The sequence below is a fragment of the Bactrocera tryoni genome, chromosome 1, assembly GCF_016617805.1.
Source record: "Bactrocera tryoni isolate S06 chromosome 1, CSIRO_BtryS06_freeze2, whole genome shotgun sequence".
In the NCBI taxonomy this organism is placed as follows: domain Eukaryota; kingdom Metazoa; phylum Arthropoda; class Insecta; order Diptera; family Tephritidae; genus Bactrocera; species Bactrocera tryoni.
Genome location: NC_052499.1, coordinates 49,990,035 through 50,010,304, shown reverse-complemented (window position 1 = coordinate 50,010,304; position 20,270 = coordinate 49,990,035).

The following is a 20,270-nucleotide window of genomic DNA, read 5'->3' as shown; positions in this document are numbered from 1 at the left end:
GTCACCTGTGACGATCTTATAAACGTGCTTTTGAAGCACCAACTGATCGTATTTTTTCAGCATTTCTTTACGACCAATCCACACGAGCATTTTTTGAGCGATTGTTAAATTGTGCGGGATTCGAACAAACCTTTTTACAGCCGGGTGTTCATGCAATATCGAATGATATGCTGGTGGGAGAAATGCATAGGCATGCCTCTATCTGAAGGTATGTTACATGACGGTCTTGCATTATCAGTTCACGTACGGCATCGATGTTTTCTGGCACAACGGCTGTTTTAGGACGACCTTCACGGAATTCGTCTTTGAGCGAGCGTCGGGATGGCATGCTTCAATAGCCAATACAAAGATTTTAGTTCATCGATGCACTCTTGTCGTGATAATCCACGTCGAAAGTTGTGAAAAATGATCGCACGAAAATGTTCCAGGAGTTAATTCCATTTTTTGGCCGAGATGATTTTTTTAATTCCTGTAAAATAAAACAATTCACGATTAAATGACAAAACGTTCTGAGTGATGTTATGCTAAAAAATGTCAAACTTTCCAATGGAAATGTCCAGATTGCACCTGGCAACACTTAGTGTTACCCTAGGCCAGAATATATATAGCAGGCCTCGTAATAAAGGAGCACTATTTCCAAACTGAACGGAGAAATTCAGCGCGTGTTTACCGAAATAGTAGTGTTCACAAGACCCAGTCGCCGCATGCCGCTAGGTCCATATAACTTTATGACCAAAATTATATTTGAGTATTAAAAAAAATTACAACATATAACGGTATTCTATTTCTAAAAATAGTACAGTACCTCTAGAAACCACTCTCTATTCTTATTCTGATATCGCTGCTTGAATAGTATGGCATAAACATCGATTATTACATTCCAATCGAGAAAATAGCGAAGGAGTCTATACTAATCAGAGTTATCTATAGGATAGAAATTTTAAGATTATGTTTATTCCCTCAAACGCCTTAAAGCTAACTTTTGCCTGTTCAATCTGTTCAAATTACTTCTTCAAGCTGTATTTGTTTTCACAACAGTGGGAATGATATCGATCTTATATACTTAAGATCAAATTTGACTCGGACTCATCCATTTAAATTGCGCGCCAGACCCTAATCAATAACTTTTTTTCAGATTGGTACAATCATTTTTAATGTTTAATCTGCATATGACAGTTAGTGTATGTTTGACAGCTGTTTGTTTACGACGCGAAAATTTTTACACACGATTTTTACATATTGAAACAGTGAACTCATAGCGGTTTCCCGAAGCAGATTTTTCAATTTCGAAAACAGAAAAGAGTAACAGGGAGCCAAATTTGGCGAATACGATATATGGGCATTGGCTCTCGTTTCGTGTCTGGCCCGAAAGCCAGCCACCGTGATGTTAAAATATGTCGGTGCGTTCAGGTTTTTTGGTAGGGGTCTAACATTAGCACGCTTCATACCTAAAATATTAACCAAAATTGTTGAATAGATCCATACGAGACGCAGTTTCGATGGACCTGTCCGTGTCAATCTTGATTCCAGGTGTATTACCAACTAGGTAAATTCTTTTAAGCAGGTTCGGTACTAAAAATGAATGGTATATAAAGGGTGATCCATTTCGAGGTTTCCTACTTTTGTAAAGAAGAAACACGGAAACTTCAAATTTATTGAGGCATGTTTTTTATCATTCGAAAGAGTATTTTTTGGCATTTATTTTTTGGAAGTTATCTCTTTGAAATGCTGGTCGCGACAACCTCTTAGGCGGTTCATCCGTTGAGTCCATTTTTCGATGATTATTTCGAGCATTTCGACTAGTAACTAGTGAATGACACGCGTGTTGTCTTGCTACAAGGTCTGAATCGAAGCGGGATTGTCCGCATAGACTTTAGACTTTACAAACACCCACAGGAAATATTACAACGGTGTGATATCCCACCAACTTGGCGGCCACTCCACCTACCAAAAACGAAAAATTATCTGCTCACCGAAATGCACTTTCAATAAATCCATGGATTAATGCGATATGTAGGAAGTGTTGAAACCAAAGGTCGCCAATATCACGAGCGATGGCGCGACAACGGTTGCCATTGCCGGGTGCGTTCTTACCGCCATCATTTTTGAAGAAATATGGACCGATGATTCCACCGGCCCTCAAACTACACTAAAACGTTGGGTTTTCTGGATGAAACGGCAACTCTTGAATCTCTTCAGGTTGCTCTTTGTCCCAAAGGCGGCAATGTTGCTTGTATACATACCCATTGAGCCAGAAATTGGCCTCGTCGCTTAACAAAATTTGTCTCGAAAACGTCTGATCGTTTTGAAACTTTTCAAGAGCCCATAGAGCGAAACGATGTCGCTTGGGAAGGTCGAACCGCTTCAGTTCTTGCACAAGCTGTATTATGTACGCTTTCAATTTAAGATCTCGAGGTAAAATGCGCCAAGCCGTTCCATACGGCAGTACGAGTTGCTGCGAATGGCGCCGAATCGACTCTCCATGGTTTTCGTGTACACCCTCTACTACGGCTTTTATATTTTCTTCACTGCGTGCGGGACGTGGTCTATTCGGTCGAGTATTATCCATATTCAAAATGCTGCGTCTCAAGAGGGGTGATGGTGTTGTGAATAGTATGTTCAGTGAGCCGATTATGTTGACCATACGTTGAGCGAAGCGCGCGAAACATATTCTTTACAGAACGTGAATTTTGGTAATAAAGTTGAACGATTTGTAAACGTTGTTCAAGCGTAAGTCATTCCAAGATGAAATGCCAAAAGAATCTGAAAAAAATAACGTGACACGACTCACGCGTCATCTGCCAAAGAAGGCTATTAAAAACCCTCTACTTGGATCACCCGTTACATTATCTTATCAGCAAAATAAATAATATATTAACTTCTGCTCTTCAATTTCAGTTTTTTTAAGATAATTGGCCAGATATTTCAGGGCAAATATGTGACAAGTACTTCTTCTGTAGCTTAAGATAATATGAAACGAAAAATTGGTAGAATCGATTCGTTCGCCTTGTAATGAACTCATACCAATTGTAAGGGTAACAACTGAACCTTTACGCCACATATCTTACTACTTAATTTCTTTATTATAATTTTGTTTCACTTTAACTTGGACTACTCCAACTATTCGTGAAATTGCCGAGTGGCACCTTGGCCGCTAAATGTGTCCCATGAAAAAATTTCGCTTGAGCACCATAATTAAATTAATGTTCAATTATGTACGTGCGGCCATAATAATCAAATAACACGAACACTTAATGTCTTCACATGATTTTTAATTAAATCAACGCTGCATGACTGCCCGCCTTAGCCGCACTGACGCGACTGCCGAATGGACGACAAACACACACACACACAGAAGATGTTATGCATATACATTCTTACATATATGCATGCATATATGCACCGTGTAGATGTGTTTGTGTATGTGTGTGAGCGTGTAAAAGCTCCAGAATACAACAACACACATTTGTGGCACATACGCAAGCATGTTGCGATTGATCAAGAACCGGCCGCAGACATATATCATTGTCTAAAAAATGCCCTAAGGTCCGATAGGCCCTTTACGGACATCACTTACACACACACCCATATAGATACATACTTACATATGAACAGGCATGACATGCAGCTCGCTCAGCTTGGCGAAGTTGCGATGATGAGACCTGAGACAGCCGCAGCTTATTACATGAAAATCATTTGCGGCGCAACAACAACAACAACCGCATAACTGACGGTGGTGGGGTGTGGGGTAGCAATTTTTTCGGGTGTCTTGTCTTGAACTTGGCGTTCGAACTGTCGAAAAGACATTACTTACATACTTGCTTGCATACTTACATGCGCGCAGGCCCTTTGCGGCATCGCCGTACGTAGTAGAGGCGTGTAAAGAATAACCAGCAATAACAGTAACTCGCTGCCTTGCGCAGTTGCCTTCTTCATTACAAGGGCTACGTCGTCTTTTATTTTTATTATTTCGTTTTTCTTACTCATTTTTCGCTGATTTACTTGCATCGAGCCATCGCCAAAAATTTCCATTGCGGCGTTGACTGCGACTTCTTGAAGCTGTCAACTTAGCACGCCGCGGGAGCAGTGGAGTCGGTCGGCGGTTTGTAAAAAGTGCGAACCCCCAAAATGGCATGCAATTGGTTGAAAGCGTCGCTGGCCTGGCAACATAGTCCAGCGCGTACTTACACTCCAACAACTTCGTTGGCTTTGCAGTGCGCTTACAAGAATGGCGGCTTTGGCTTTTCTCTTTGGCCCAAAACCTTTGTGTGCTTGGACGTCTTTTGGTTTTTAAGGAAGGTGAATGACCGCGCTCATGCCGATGATACTGACACTATGGCCAGCAGGCGTCACTATTGCCATCGTCAGCGGCAACGTCATTGTTGTGCCTCTTTTACGACAAAATCAAAGAAAAAACCGTAAGAAAGCAGTTTTCATAGTTATTCAAGTAACCGTCTTAACAACTGTCTCAAATATTCGTATAATACTTATTATTATGCTCATGGCTTTTCGTGCGACAGTGGCGCTGATATCAGAAATTAAAGAAGTAACGAAAAGATAATGCTTTACTGCCTCCCCTCCAGCCAACCCGTCAGCGGTATCGTCTATAACCGCAGCTTGCACCGACTACTCATGCGCGAAGTCGTACTTACTTGCTTATAAGTTTGAAATTAAGCGTAGCTACGCATGCGCAGTGCCGTTGTAACGCGCTTGAAATTTCGGTATTTTTGTCTGTTCTTCGTCGCAATGTTTGCCGTTGTTTGTTGGCTGCTCGCGGCTCTCCGCCACCTCTCCTTTCTTAACTCCGCAATCGCTTCATCGTGGCTTTATATGCTTGGATGTTATCAACGAAAACTTTGCACTGATATTTTTGCGGTCTTTCAGTGATTTATTTTTTGGTCTCAGTTTTTGGCATTTGTGTTTGAGTTAAGCGGTATTCTGCTTGAGCTTCCATTATACTTTGTCGTCGATGCGTGCGTAAAGGTAATGAATAATTGAAATTTCGCCAATTTTTTACCTTTCGCTCTTGCCTGCATTGTTCTCTTGTTAAACACAAATTTTCTTACAAAAAACCCTCTTCAGAAAACAACTGTTATTTAATACCTTGCATAGTTTAAAAACGCCGATTTTAATATAGTCGAACACTATAAAATGTTGAACCATACGGTTATACTTCAGATATACATTAAGACAAAAAAGGACTCGAAAATTGTAATTAAATTCGTTCGGTAATATTTCAAAAAACCGTATTTTGCTAATTTGCAAGACAGTCCTTAATTACTATGCCAAATATGAGCGCGATCTGTCAACCAATTTGATTACAGCAGCTGCTTAAGTCGGTATACCTCAGGAGTGCGTTGCGATTTTTACAATCGAACAAAGAATTTGTCTCAAATTTTGTATTTCTAACCAAATTTCGTATGCGAATTCATTGCGCATGTTGGAAGAGGCTCACGATGATTCAAAAACACAAGCCTGCAAGCAGTACAAAGCCTTCAACGACGGTCGAGAGATCGTTGAAGATATGTCTCGTTCTAGACAATCTTCGTCCTTTTCAACTGATGCAAATATTAAAAAAGTGAACGATATGCTTGAAAGCCGTCAGGCAAATGTTAGAGTGATGGCAACAGAGCAAGATATCTCCCGCGAGTCCGTTCGAATAAATTTGTTGAATAGTTTGGGTATAAAATGCGTTCTTGGTTAACTCGTTCCGATAAAGCTGAATTTTTTTCAAAAAGAGTACTTGAGCCGGTCTCTTTGGACATGCTTGATCGTGCGAATTCCTATTCCACATAGAGAGCAGTACTAATGCCGATGAGACATGAGTTTATGAATTTGAAATGCAAACATGGAGTTCTATTTGGCCGTATTGAGGTGTTTGAGTCAGAATTTCCGTCCAAAACGGCCGAAATTCCATCGAGCCACGATTGTGACCGAATTTAAAGCCAAAAACGTAATGAATCATTAATCCAGGAAGTCCTCCGAAAAGAGGTCTCCGGCCGTCAGGAAGATTTTTATACTCTTGCAACATGTTGCTTCAGATTATAATAGTTTTGTTTATCTATGGTTTATTTTTATCACCTTACAACTAATCAAGATAGATATCGAATTATATATGTTACATACAAATGTTCAGGATGACGAGAAGGGTTTAAAACCATTCGAGCTATAACAAACAAATTCGCTCAGGAATAATTTCTTCGACATCGCTATCTACCATGTGAAAATGGGATTATAAAACCGCCCGCTCCTATATAATGGGTTTGTTATAAACTGCCAAAAGTGCAATAAACATAAAATTTTACACCCGATATGGCACGAATGGGTGTGACACCGCCCACATTTATATGAATACCGATATCTCGAAACTATCTTGGCCGCTTTCAACGTAATTCGATAGATAATATTATCCTAACATACATACTTATATTAAAAGCAAAAATATATGAAATCAGACAAAAACCACTCCTACTTCCCATATAAAATAAAATTCTCCACTTTCCAGCATACAAATTAAGGCCCAATCAATGTTACCGCATAAAACTTAAGGGGGTATTCTGGTCTAGAAGCATGAATTTCAGGTAATTTTTAAAGTGTCGTTAAAAAAGACAATTAATATTTTTAGTATCCATATTTTTATTAGTTATTTATTAATTTTAGAAGAGTACAGAAAAAAATTATAAACTAAAAAAAGTAAAAAATTTCAAAAATTATGAGCTGACGAATTGGGGAGTCTCTAAAAATTTCCACGTGACCAGACCTATGATTTCAACCCTCCTAGTTATCTGAAACCAAAAAAAAAAAGATTATTAATCTAGAATAATGTCGCAATGGCCGAAACTACGGAAAAGTAGGAAAAAATTGTTTTCTCAAAATGGCGACTGCCTTAAAAAAAAGTTTTTTTGGATCACCTTTTCTGACAATTTCGAATTATTTAAAAATAATGAAAATAAAAATTTGGGGATGGGGCTAGTTCCAACCATAGACAAGCCTATAAAGAATACTCTATAAAAATTTCAACTAAATCGGTCCAGTAGAACCTGAGAAATCGTGGATATCGTTCCGAAAAAGTCAGTTTTCAGAAAAACGCGTTTAAAGTTTCACGTAATGTCTTTTGTTCGATTAGGTCCGACCGAACCAGTTTGGATGCTGGGTCAGAAAAATGCCTATATCTCCGAAAATAATTTGAATTTTGAAAAATCCTTTTGTACACATATTTTTGAATAGTTAAACTTTGAAAATATAAAAAAAATCGATTTTTTTAAATTTCTAGACCAGAATACCCCCTTAACACAAATGTGAGGCATCTCCTCTTATGACCAAAAATTTTCCAAATCAGAACAAAACTATTCAAGCCCACAGTAACCGAATATGTGGACCTCAGTTGCTATTCTGAAGTGACGCCTAGTCAAAACTTTGGTTTTGAACTTGGAAAAATTTCTTTTGTTTGTAAACGAAATATACGCTTCAGTGTGACTTATAAAATCGAAATTATTATCAAAGATTTTTGATCATTACTTGAGATGTGTTTCTAAGAAGATCGAGTCGATTGGCCATTGGCCATTTCGTAAAAAATTGCCAACTCCCAAAAGAAATGCCAAAGCCAGCGTGACAAGCTGAGTCGATTTAGCCTGTATATGCCCGAAATAGTCCCTCAGTTTTTTAAAGATATCGATCTGAAATTTTGCACAAGTATTTTTCTCCTCAAGAAGCTACTCATTTGTCTGAACCGAGAATATTCGACCAAAACAGCACATAGTTGCTATACAAACTTAACGATCGGCATTAAGTACTTCTATGGAAAAAATTTTCATTTTACGATTTATCTTCACGAAATTTGGAATATATTATTACCCACAATGGCTTAGATACACTCTTTTCTGCTACAAGAAATGCAACTCCAAACAAATTATCGAAGAAACCCAAACTAACTAAATAAAGTCTCTGAGTTCATATTTTTTGTATACTAAGAATTGTGTTTTAATGTAAAGGCGATGCCAATAACGCACTCAAACAATTTTAGCGCTATTTCCAGTTCTTTGCTAATTCTTTTCTAACCTCTTTCCCTACGCCAAGGTATATGACCCTTTGTGCACAGCTGATTTATACAAATTTTACCTAAAAATACATTTCGTTGTATGTGAGTGTGTGTGTGTGTGTGCGTCTGCATATGAAATGATTCCGGCGTTGGTTGACCATTCGCCAGTTGGGGGTGTAGGGGGTTTGCGGTCTTTGCGAGCTTAACCATTAGCTGCGCGGCAGAATAGAAGCTTAGCAACAGGCCACTCCGATCGGGTTGAATGTACGCATTGTTTGCAAGTGACTCGAGAGTGGGGGGGACGGGGGGCAGCGCGAGCACACGAGGCGCGCAGCTGATTGTCCAAATGCAGCAACAACAACAACAGCTGAATTGATAGCGGGCAATAGAGAAATTAGAAGCAGAAATTGTCGAATAGATAGAATAGAAAGCAGATGGTTACGTGGATCCATGACATGCTGACCATATTAATTTATCTTCTTTTTGCAATTTAAAGCATGATTTGGCTTTAATGTGCACGTTTTTGTTTTTGCTTTTCGGTTTTGTTTTTGGTTTTTAGCTTTTTTTTTCTGGAGAGCGATCTATGTATTAGAGCAGGGCACTGAACTTTACCGACACAGTGTTGCTAAGACACAATGTTGTTGCTTGCTTCTTCCTCGGCGCTGTCGCTGTCGCACTATAGTGTTCATATGTTGTTGGCTACAACAACGCGAGATCATTGACACTTCGCGCTGTCGTTGCTGCTATTTCTAATGTTCGCATTGTTTCGTAGCACTGTTGTTGCTGTTGTTGTTGCTTTAGTTGCCACTGCTACTTAGGAATGCATTAAGCGCTGTATATGACACGAACATCGCATGAATAGCCAAAAAAGCCAACAAACACACAGACACATGCCCACCAACACTTACACACACACACACACGAATGGTCATGGCGTAGCCGTGCTAAATAAAGAATAATAGTGGCGTGTTGGTGTGTGTGTGTGAATTTTTTATGCGGAAGTAGTTCGAAAAGCAAAATGAGTGAAAATTGGAGAAATTATCACCATTTCGTCACTCGTCGAAACTTAATCCGAAGCGGTGAACATTTGCTTATACACAATCATAGTCATTTTCAATTCAAATTTATCTAAAGTGTCTAAAAATATCACTTAAGAGCCTTAAATGTAAATGCATGAGTACATTGTTACATATGAATGTATTCTTTCATGTTCCCATAGAAATCGTTGAGGCCAGTTTGACAGAATTTTTTACTTTGCGGCCCTTCTGTGTTTTTTTTCTAAAGGGTTATCCATTTCGAGGTTCCCTACTTTAAAAAAAAAAAACACTGAAGTTTCAATTTTAATGGGGAATGTTAATTATCATACGAAAGAGTATTTTTTGGTATTTATTTTTTGAAGATTATCTCTTTCAAATGTTGGCCGCGAATATGTCTCACATGGACCAACCGTTGAGTCCAATTCAATAACCGGCAAATGACACGCGTGATGCTTTGTTTCAAGGCCTGAATCGAAGAGGGATTGTTCGGATTGATCTTAGGCTTTAGGCGAGATGTCTCACGATCTTAGTGGCCAATAGACCGACCTGAAATTATTTGCCCACCGATGTGTTCTCTCAATAACTTTATTGATTGATGCGATATGTGAGAAGTGTCGCCGTTTTGTTGAAGCCAAATGTCGCCGAGATCACGAGCTTCAATTTCGGGCATCAAATATGGACCGATGATTCCACCAGCTCACAAATCATACCAAACGGTTGTTTCTTTTGGATGAAATGATGGCTCTGAAATCTCTTCAGGTTGTTCTTTATCGCAAAGGTCGCAATTTTACTAGCTATCGAACCCATTAAACCAGAAGTGAGCCTCATCGCTGAACATAATTTGGCTATAAAACTTCGGATCTTGTTAGAACTTTTCAAGAGCCCATAGAGGGAAGCGATGTCGCTTGAGATCAAGCGGCTTCAGTTCTTGCACAAGCTTTATTTGGTACACTTTCAACTAAAGATGTCGAAGTAAAATGCGCCAAGTCGGCGTCAGTCCGAGTTGCTACGGCACTGTATCGACTGTCCACGGTCTGCGTGCTGGTCTAATCGGTCGAATATTATCCATAATAAATGCTGGGTCTCAAAACAGCTGATGTTTGTAAAACCTGTTCAGGCGTAAGTTACGGGTTTTTCAATAGGGACGCTACAAGAGTAGACCGTTAAGGACAGCAAACGACGCCATATTTTTTCCGCTCTTTTGACATTTCTCTTCAGTAAGGTTTGCCATTTCATCATATAGAGATATACTATCAGACAACTATTCGAAATTATTACAATTTTCTACCAAAATTCGGAGTACATGGCCTCAACTATAAGAGCGCTACGTCCAATTTATGGTCGTCATAATCGTCCTGTCAGAGCAACAATTGGCCGTCTAGTGGGAAAATTTGGATTCACAGGCACATAACAAAATGTTCCCGTGCCAGTGAGGTAAAGAAGAGCCCGTAGTGTCAAGAATATTACTGCCATTATCGAGTCCATTGATTAAGACCCAAATCAGGGTCGCTCTCGAATGTCGCTCTCAAGCGTTGGGCATCTCTGTGACGTAGTCGTAGTGAATTTTGCGAAAAGATCTTGGCCTACCTCCTTACAGGACCGAATTCACACAAGAACTGAAGCCCCTTGACTACCTTGAAAATGATACGGGTTTTCATCGAAAAATCAAATTCAGCGATTAGGCTCAATTCTGGCTGAATAGGTTCGTCAATAAGCAAAAAATGCGTTATTGGTCAGACAGCAATCCACACGTACTCCACGAGCCATCATTGCATTCCGAAAAAAATTACGTTTTGGTGCGGTTTATGGGCCGGCGGCGTCATTGGGCCGTACTTCTTCCGTGATGATCAAGACCGACACCTTTCTGTGAACAGGAATCGCTACCTCTCAATGATAACCGAATAGTTTTGGCCGAGCTGGATGATACGCACTTGATCAATATGTGGTTCCAAAAGGATGACGCCTCAAGCCACACAGCGAATGTTACAATCGATTTATTGAAAGGCAAGTTTGGTGAACGTGATATCTGACGAAATGGCCTAGTCAATTGGCCGCATCGGTGGTGCGATTTGACACTGGTTTGTCCGTCAAACGCCAGCCACGTCCGTCAAATGCCAGCGGCGATTGATGAACTTCGTACGAACATCGAACGAGAAATTGCAGCAGTATCGGCGGATTTGTGCTTAAAGACCGTCGAAAATTGGGTTCAGCGTCTGGACTTCTGCAAGCCTGCCCGTATTGGCCATTCAAAAGAAATCGAGTTCCATACATAATGAGATCGAATATACCTTTTTTATTTAAAATAAACTGTAGCGCTCTTATTGGAAAACCCGTTATATAATATATATATACATATATATATATGTATATAGTTCCTTAGGAGTCCGATCCTCTGGTTGACGTTCCACATCTTAAGGTATTTCCCTGGCTTTGATTTCTGCAAGTTGCAAGAGTATAAAATGTTCGGTTGCATCCGAACCTTGCCCTTTCTTGCTTGTTTTCAGTTTAATTTTATTAATATTTTTTACTATAATAAACTATAAATTTATTCTCTATTATTTTTAGCAACATTTTTTATTACATTGATATTGTATGTACATATGTATCTGTGGTGAAATTAATCGAATGACAATTAACAAAATAACAGCGCGAGTACATAATTTTTAAAAATATGTTGATGAATAACTATTTTATGTACGAGTATCGACCATAAATTTTTCAATATGTTGTTACATTTAGAACACTTTAAGTATTAGTAATGAGAACAATTAGCATCTTTGTTCATTTAAGTAAACATGAGCCCACTTGTTTACATTATAATTTATGCTCTATTAACAAATGCTACCCTGTAGGAATTCTGTAAGCCCCACATGTATTGAATTTCATAACGATGACGGTTAAAGGGGATCGCCAGTCAATGCAGACTCTACTTGAATTAAAAGTTCCAGAGGAGACTTTGTTTCAGAAACTGAATAGGTTGGCTTGCAGTGGAAAGTGGCGAGCTGACTGTCCGAATTAGGGAACTTCAAGAACTTTTTTACACTTTTGTGATCAAACATCCATCCAAATCGATTTCCTTTCACCGCTTCATTACGCTTAGAAGGTGGTTCGATGCTGTTGTTGACGTAAATGTTGTTTCAAACAGTCACTTTTTAAAATGCCGTGGCAGTTCAGGAATCTCGAATGGTTTTTATTATCGGCCGAGATGTTTCATTCCCAGACTTTCAAAGACTGGAAAATGGACGAGATAGTGCCAGAATGTTTCCACCTCACCCACCTCCACAGATCTTCGACAACTAGTGTCCGATAAGATTTTCGCCTTAGCCCATGAATGCCTATTGTACAGTGTTCAGTAAGAAGTCTTACGATTACCATAAGATGTTCCAAGCTATAATCAAATAATTCAGTGGATCTCCTGCGTTTTACTTTAGGCCAAATGGATCAAGCTAGTTGTTAACCAGCGCCTGTTAAGTTCACGCGAGGTTCATTAGTCCAGTACTAAGTGGTACGCAAGACGCCAACAGATACCCAACCAGTTCATCGGCAATTTTTGCTATTTTTAGTGAGGACAGATGCTGCTTAACTAGCTTTGAGCACACAGTTAAATAGTTCAGTGCTAGTTTTGCGGCCATGCTGTCAGAGTGAATACTCACTTCCTTGCACTTTGTAGCAGTGCGCCTACTGTCATCTTAACAGCGCCCAATTCTGACTGAAAAACACCAAACTATCAAATAAGCTTCACCGAAATATCTTATACAACTGACGGACATCGTGTTTTTACTTTTTCGTAAATTACATACTATAACTAATAATTTTGTTTTCGATAAGCTTAATTTAGAAATTCAACTATTTCGATTTTGTGGAATAACTTCGAAGACCAAGAAATTGCTATAGTCCAATACTCAAGTGCGACAGTCGTTCTTGCCAATGCGCAAAGGACCATACATCTTTCGCAGAACCTTTCTCTTGAAAACTCGCCGACTCATTAGATGTTGTTATCTTCCATATCTCTGCTCCATATGGCAGAACGGGGATGATGTTTTGCTGTATTTGGTCTTTGTTTGTCGAGAGAGGACTTTACGCCTCAATTGCCTACTCAGTCTGAAGTAGCACCTGCTGGCAAGAGTTATTCTGCGTTGGAATTCGATGCGAACGTTTGTGTTAATGCTGTTTCCAAGATAGACGAAATCATCTACGACGTCGAAGTTATGACTGTGAACAATGGCGTTGGAGCCAAGTCGCGAACGCGACGACTATTTGTTTGATGGCAGAAGATATTTCACAACCAGACCCATATGCTTCGTTTCCTTATGCAGTCTGAAGAAAACAGTAGTAATGGCGCGGTTATTGAGGAAAATGATATCGATATCATCGGCGTACGCCAGCAGTTGTACACTCTTATAGAAGACTGTACCTTCTCTATTAAGTTCTGCAACTCGAATTATTTTCTTCAAGAGTAGATTAAAGAAGTCGCACGATAGGGAGTCGCCTTGTCTGAAACCTCTTTTGGTATCGAACGGCTCGGAGAGGTCCTTCCCGATCCTGACGGTCAGTATACCCACATAACCCTTAATTGCAGTACTAAGTATATTTTACTATTCAATTTTATGTTAACTATGATATAATTTGTTACCTGAGGAAGTCCTCTATGCTGAGTTCATTGTTACTGGGAAGGTAGTGTGGTCTAATGCGGTTGAAGCAACAATTTTTTTCTAATAGTGGCAAAATCTTGAAATTGTGAACGCTTAAAAGTACTAAGGTATTACTGAAATCACAGAGCTTATACCGTAAACATCAGCTCTCTCCTTTCTCTAAAAATGAAGTAATTCTCTGAGAGCTACTTTCCTTAATTAAGATGAAACAAATTCTTAAAAAAATCACTTATGAGCTTCAAAGTGCTAAAGTCATGGCATTATATAATCAAAGCACTCACACCTATGGTATATCAATAAACGCCACTCATAAGTTTCAATACAACAAAATGACAATTTGCTAAAGCCATCAGGCTTGCATTTACATATAACTACATATGCCTACAATATTTATGGACGGATGCTTCGATATGCAGCATTTTATGAGATAGCAATAGGAAAACTCAAGCGAACATAGACAAACATATGTGAAAATAGACCAAGGCGTATAGCAAATATACACAAACACACACACATAAACACATAAGCATATGCAACGCGATATATGTATATATACATATAAAAATACAATTAAGCTAAATGCAACGCCATTATACGAAAAATTGAAACTTACAGTCACACTTACAACACAAAACAACAACAAACTACACAAACACACACACATATGCATACACATGCATATATGCTGCTTAAACGCTTCACAAGGAAAAATGCGGAAATAGATTTTCATAGTTGGCAAAGCAATTCAGCAGCGACGTGGCGACGTAGACGGCGGCATATATGTTGCAGTTGGCAGCACAAGGCAACACTGCGCATGCGTGATCACTTTGGCAACACCACGGTACCCAGGCCGCCACGAATGGAGGCGAATGAAAAATGTAGAAGCTAAATTGTTTTCTCAGCGTTGCACGTTGCATGAGTATATTTGTGGCGAGCTGCTGCATGCAATGCCGCCGCCGCCGCCGCCGTTGCTGCCGAAACATTGTGGACGCTGGACAAGTGCAAGTCAATTGGAGGCACAAATTGCCGGCCGGACCGACGGACGGAGCGGCCCGGTCGAGGAATTCCAGCGTAGCCGCGCGACGGTAGGCCTTCACGCTGAGCGACCTGCACGTCCGCGCTCGGTGGTGCGCGCAGGCTGATTTGGATATTATTATGTATTATTCCATGGCATTGCGGTGATCCCAAGAGTTGTAAATATATATATATATATATATTTCTATTAGTAAGCTGTATAATTAAAGTTCATTCTCACTGGCATGTTTGTCATGATTGAGTGCGAAGACAGCATACATATAATAAGCTTAACTCACACGTACATGGATTAAGAGTTATGTGAGCGCTTTTATTAAAGTTTTGCCGCTTTGCTTGCCAAATTCCGAAAGGGCTGACATATTCAAAAAAAAAGGCGCATACAGTTCTCAGTGTTTGTTTTTGTGCTGGTACTCATACATATGCAAATGACTGTTCACAGCTCAGCTGAAGATCATCAACAACGATCACTGTCATAAGATCAGCCCGTTGTCGATATTCTTCATTTCCGACGATGTCCAAAGTGATGGCATGCCAGCCATGCTTCGCTATGCGGCCCAGCGTGGTGCTGTATGCCTTACCACTTGGTCGCCGATCGTATTGGCAGGCGCGCACCCACCCGTCGGCCCCTTTTCGGCGATGGCGATAACAACGCTCGACGACGACGACGCGACGGTCGCACGAGCACATTCGCGGCAGTAAGTCAACTTTACACTTACAACGCCCAGCACCCAAGCAACACGAGCAGAGGAAGACAATTTTTACGGACACATGAAAGCCATAGCAGCAAATGCAACAACACAAGAGCTCCAGAGACCGCGCCAGCAAATAAAATAGAGGAATACGAATACATCTTACCAACAACAATGGTCACAGCATTGGCACTAGCAACAGCGCTGGTCCGCGCAGCTAAAATCGAAGAAAATAAAATATCAGAAAGTAGCCAAAGCTTGGCGGCCGTGTTAGCGGCAACAGCGTTGCGGTGTGCGGTTCGCGTCGCTCAGTACGACCGATTCGTCGCATTTCATGTATTTACAAACGGCCAAAAGTTCGTTGACCGTACAAATAGTGACCCACTAACATCCGCGAGTGCGTTCACCTCATGTGACGTATTACTCGACACACACCAAACGAGTAGCCGCACCAAGACTACCACAACCGCAATCATAATGCCAGCAACGAGAACGACGGACTCCCCAAATCGAGTGTCGGCATGACTCGACATCATACACCAACAGCAACAACAACAACATGCTACACTATAATATATTACTGAGAGCTGGCTGGTGTTATCTCAGTATGTACGGTGGCTGGAAACAAGTCAAGCCGGCAACTCAGCCAACAATCTATGTATGCATGCTCGCGAACCGGCTAACAGCTTCGTCACAAGCTGCAGTCCAAGCAACAAACTAACCAAGCACACACCCAGCATAATGGCCAAGCGAACCAACAATACTGACGGCCAACATCGAACCGAATAGGCAATGCGATCTTTTATGCAGTGCGGAAGTATTCGGTGTGGAGTCGCTCGGCTGTTGGCTTTACGTTGCTGGCAGCTGTGGTTGCGGTGTGACAACTGAGCTTGGCTTATTTTATGCTAAGGTTGAAAACATTGAGTTGGTTATCGACGTTGTGCAAAGAAAGGGCAGGCCTGCCTGCCTACTCTTCAAGATCATCGCGCGCCAAAAGGGAAGTATTCGAAGAGCACAAAACAAAGATTTACAGATAGTAAGAGAAGTTTGTCCGGTGCGGCGCTCGCTGAGTATGAGCTTTTTGCAGATAACGAGGAGATTGGAGGTGGTTTGATTAAAGTTTTGGTACGATTGTATTTTTTTTCTTAGAATATTTTTGAAAATTTTTCAAAATAATTTAATTTCTTCCAAGGATTATCGTTTTTCGGCCATTCTCGTTTGAATTCAGCAGTCATTCGAGAAAAATTGTAAGATGCTTTGTGCTTGTAGGTTGTTAAAAATATCGAAAACCCCTTGACCCTGACCAAAAAGAAACATTTTTATAGCAGTTTGACTTCCCAAAAAATTTAAAGGTATTGAGTTATCAACATAGGTTTTAAAATATGATGAAGTCACTGAAATAAGTTAAATATAGAGAAAGTCTATAGAACTTTAAGTTCAAGACAATGGTTGTATGAGGGCCGGGAACAAATTCTTTAATGCGATTGTTCACCATGGTTACTTAACACGCTTGTAGTAAGTAGGTAATGTTCGAAAAAATTGTATTAGATAATTATGTAGTTAAATCTAATCTTCAAATATTACAACTATCAGGTACTGACATATGATTTGCTATATTTCCGAGTGATCTTAAGTTTTGGAATTTAAAAAAAATATTTTTTTATTAATAAAACACTATTCTTTGATGAGAGAGAACGCTACTGAATGTTATCTGTATCGAAGACGATGAACCTAAGAAACCAAAAGCTTCGTCAGCATCGAAAAAGACCTCTCAGAGCCGTTCGACACGAAGTAAATAAGTTTCCAGACTTCCTATCATGTGACTTCCTCAATCTATTGCTTAGACAAACCTTGTTGCGCTCTATAAAAGGTACCGCAGGCTCAGCAAGTACTTTTCCAACATGGGCATAGTCTCTTGCGCAAGCAAACTGGCAATTTTACGACAAGGAACAGGAAACTCCAGAACACCTAATTCTGGATTGTCCAGCAATTCGCAAAAGCAGGCTTAAGGCCATAGGTTCCGTCTACATGGACAGGGATTACATCATCTCAGTTGTGCTCAGCAGGTTCCTGGAATTGTTCAGAATGCTGGACCTTTGTGAGCATATGTGATGTAGGGGAGGACACAATAGACCATAGGTATCATCAATTTTTCTATCTATCTAATATTCTATAAGAGACTCTCATAGCATTAGAAAAGTTGCTGGCGTATGCCGGTGATATTAATATCATTAATTTTACCAACCGCGTCGTTAGTTCTGTTTTTTCTAGACTATATACGTAAGCGAAACTTATGGGGCTGGTTGTGAACCCTGGTAAGACGAATTATCTCATATTGACAAACAAACAGTCATCACATTCGCGAATTGGCTCAAACGTCACTGATGACAGTCATAACTTTGAAGACGTAGATAATTTCGTCTATTTTGGAACCATCATTAAAACCAACAACAATCTCAGCCTTAAAATCTGAGCAGAATCAGTCTCGCTAACAAGTCTACTTTGGACTAAGTAGCCAATTCAGAAGTAAAGTCCTCTATCGACGAATAAAGACCAAACTCTACAAATCTCTCATCCTGCGCGTCCTGCTATATAGTGCAGAGGCATGGATGATGACAACATCTGATGAGTCGGCTTTAAGAGTGTTTTCGGGAGAAAGGTTTTGCAGAAGATTTATGGTCCTTTGCGCATTTACAACGGCGAAAACCGCAGTCGATGGAACGATGAGCTCTATGAGATATGCGGCGACATAGACATAATTCAGCGAATTAAAAGACCAGGCCAGGTCATGTTATCCGGATGGATGAGAATATTCCAGCTTTGAAGATTTTCGATTCAATACCCGCCAGTAAAAGTAGAAGAAGAGAAAGAGATCATATTGAGAAAGACACGGCTGCACTTGGCATTTCGAATATAGCGAAAAGAAGAAACGACTGGATCGCTGTTGTTAACTCAGCTTTAACAGTGTAGCGGTGTCTACCTTAATTAAGAAGACGAAGCCGATATTCTAAAGATATCTAAGAAAAGTGTTCTACGTATTTCTCATGAATATTTGGGCTTGTCAGTGGATAGCACGCGATCTCACAGTCGATCAATTCATCAGACGATTCACAGTTTCATAACTCAATGAAAATGGTGAAATTGCTTGAAGAGAGCTTTAAATTTCCTTCTCAACACCCATTTACTCCAGATCAGGCTCCCAGCCATTTTTTTGGTCTCACTTCTTCGAGTGTCGCTACAACATACTGAGTTAGGAATAATTCTTAAAATGCCAAGATATTTTGAAAACGACCAAATGTAATACAAATTCATTACGACATTAGAACTAATCAAAAAGTGAGGTAAAGTTTTGGCAGATGTCATTTGTCGGATTTCTAAAATTGTGCAAATTACTTATTACCTACCTAAGTAAGCCCACCTTTATGTAACTAGATCGTAATCAGTGTCGCTCGGAGCAGCTGCGGGTGTCATAATATTTATGACGATTCTCCAAAAACTAATAACCATTTCACCTAACCTTATCGGCGAATCGGCAAACCGCCAGCCTGCGATAAATTCGGACCACAGAGCGACGCAGAGGGCAAATGCCAATGATATAGACCACCTTTGAGTGCGCTGGCGGGGGGTGAATTCAAGTAAACGATTATATTGCTATTATATTCAAAGATATTGGAAGACATTACAAGAGGCAATGTCACAAAATGCAAGCAAAAAAAATGTGAAAAATATTGCGAAAGTAAAATACAAATAAATTTATGAAAGCAACAACAAGCGAGCGCAGATAATAGCACTTCACAGCCCGCCGATCGCTTGACGTACCTTGAGTGTCGCAACCTCGGCAAGCAGCATGCAACAATGCAGACAATAAAAACAGCAGCAACAACAATGTGAGTACATGAAAACAACAGCAACAACAATACGGGTACATGGAAGCCCACAATGTTGGCGGTGAAAGTAAAAAGCACAAAATTTTCCGATTTTCATTTTGGCCAAACGCTACAAAAGCAAAATGCGCGCGCAGCGTGCGGCGGCAACCAGCAACGCGCGGCTGGCAGCAGGGCCGCAAGAGGTCGCAACAGGCAAGCAAACGATCGAGCGCAGCCAAGGCGAAGCCAGCCATACAGCCATCAAGGAGGCAAGGTCAGGCGCACCCAAACGTGCGGCAAACGTTTTGGCAAATGCAATTGTGACACGCTGACACGTCGGACCAAGCGCGCCTGTGTTGGAGTGAAATTGTTGGTGTGCGCTAAAACCTTGACATTTTCTCTTGAAACCCGTCTTTTTATCGCTTCATTAGTAACAGCGGCGTTGCAACAACAACAACTATTTGCAACAAAACAAATCCACGTGGAATAAAGCAGAGTGGCAAGTTGTGTTTGCGATCATACATACATACATTGGTGTGTCGGTCGGTTGTGTGGGTGCGCGCGAAACATGAGCGTGAACACGAAAAATACAATGCAACGCAAGTGGCAGCAACAACAGCAATAACAATGCCAGTGACAATAGTCAAAGAATGCAGTGTGTATTTGTGTATGCACATATGTATGTATGTGTGTGCCTTTTTATGTATATGTTTGTGTGCGTATTTATGCACTCCAAAAAGGTGTAAAAACAATAAAATTTATGAAAAAGAAATGAAGTTCATAATTTTAAGTGAATTTATGATGTGTCAAATATTGTGGCAGCGCGCACAACACGTTACGCTACGTGAGCGGCATGCAACTTGGTTTGTTAGCCGTCACGACGGGGCGGTGGCAGCAGGACTTTCCCGCACCGCTCCTTTTTTTGCCCACGCCAATTGGCTGTTTGCCGTTTG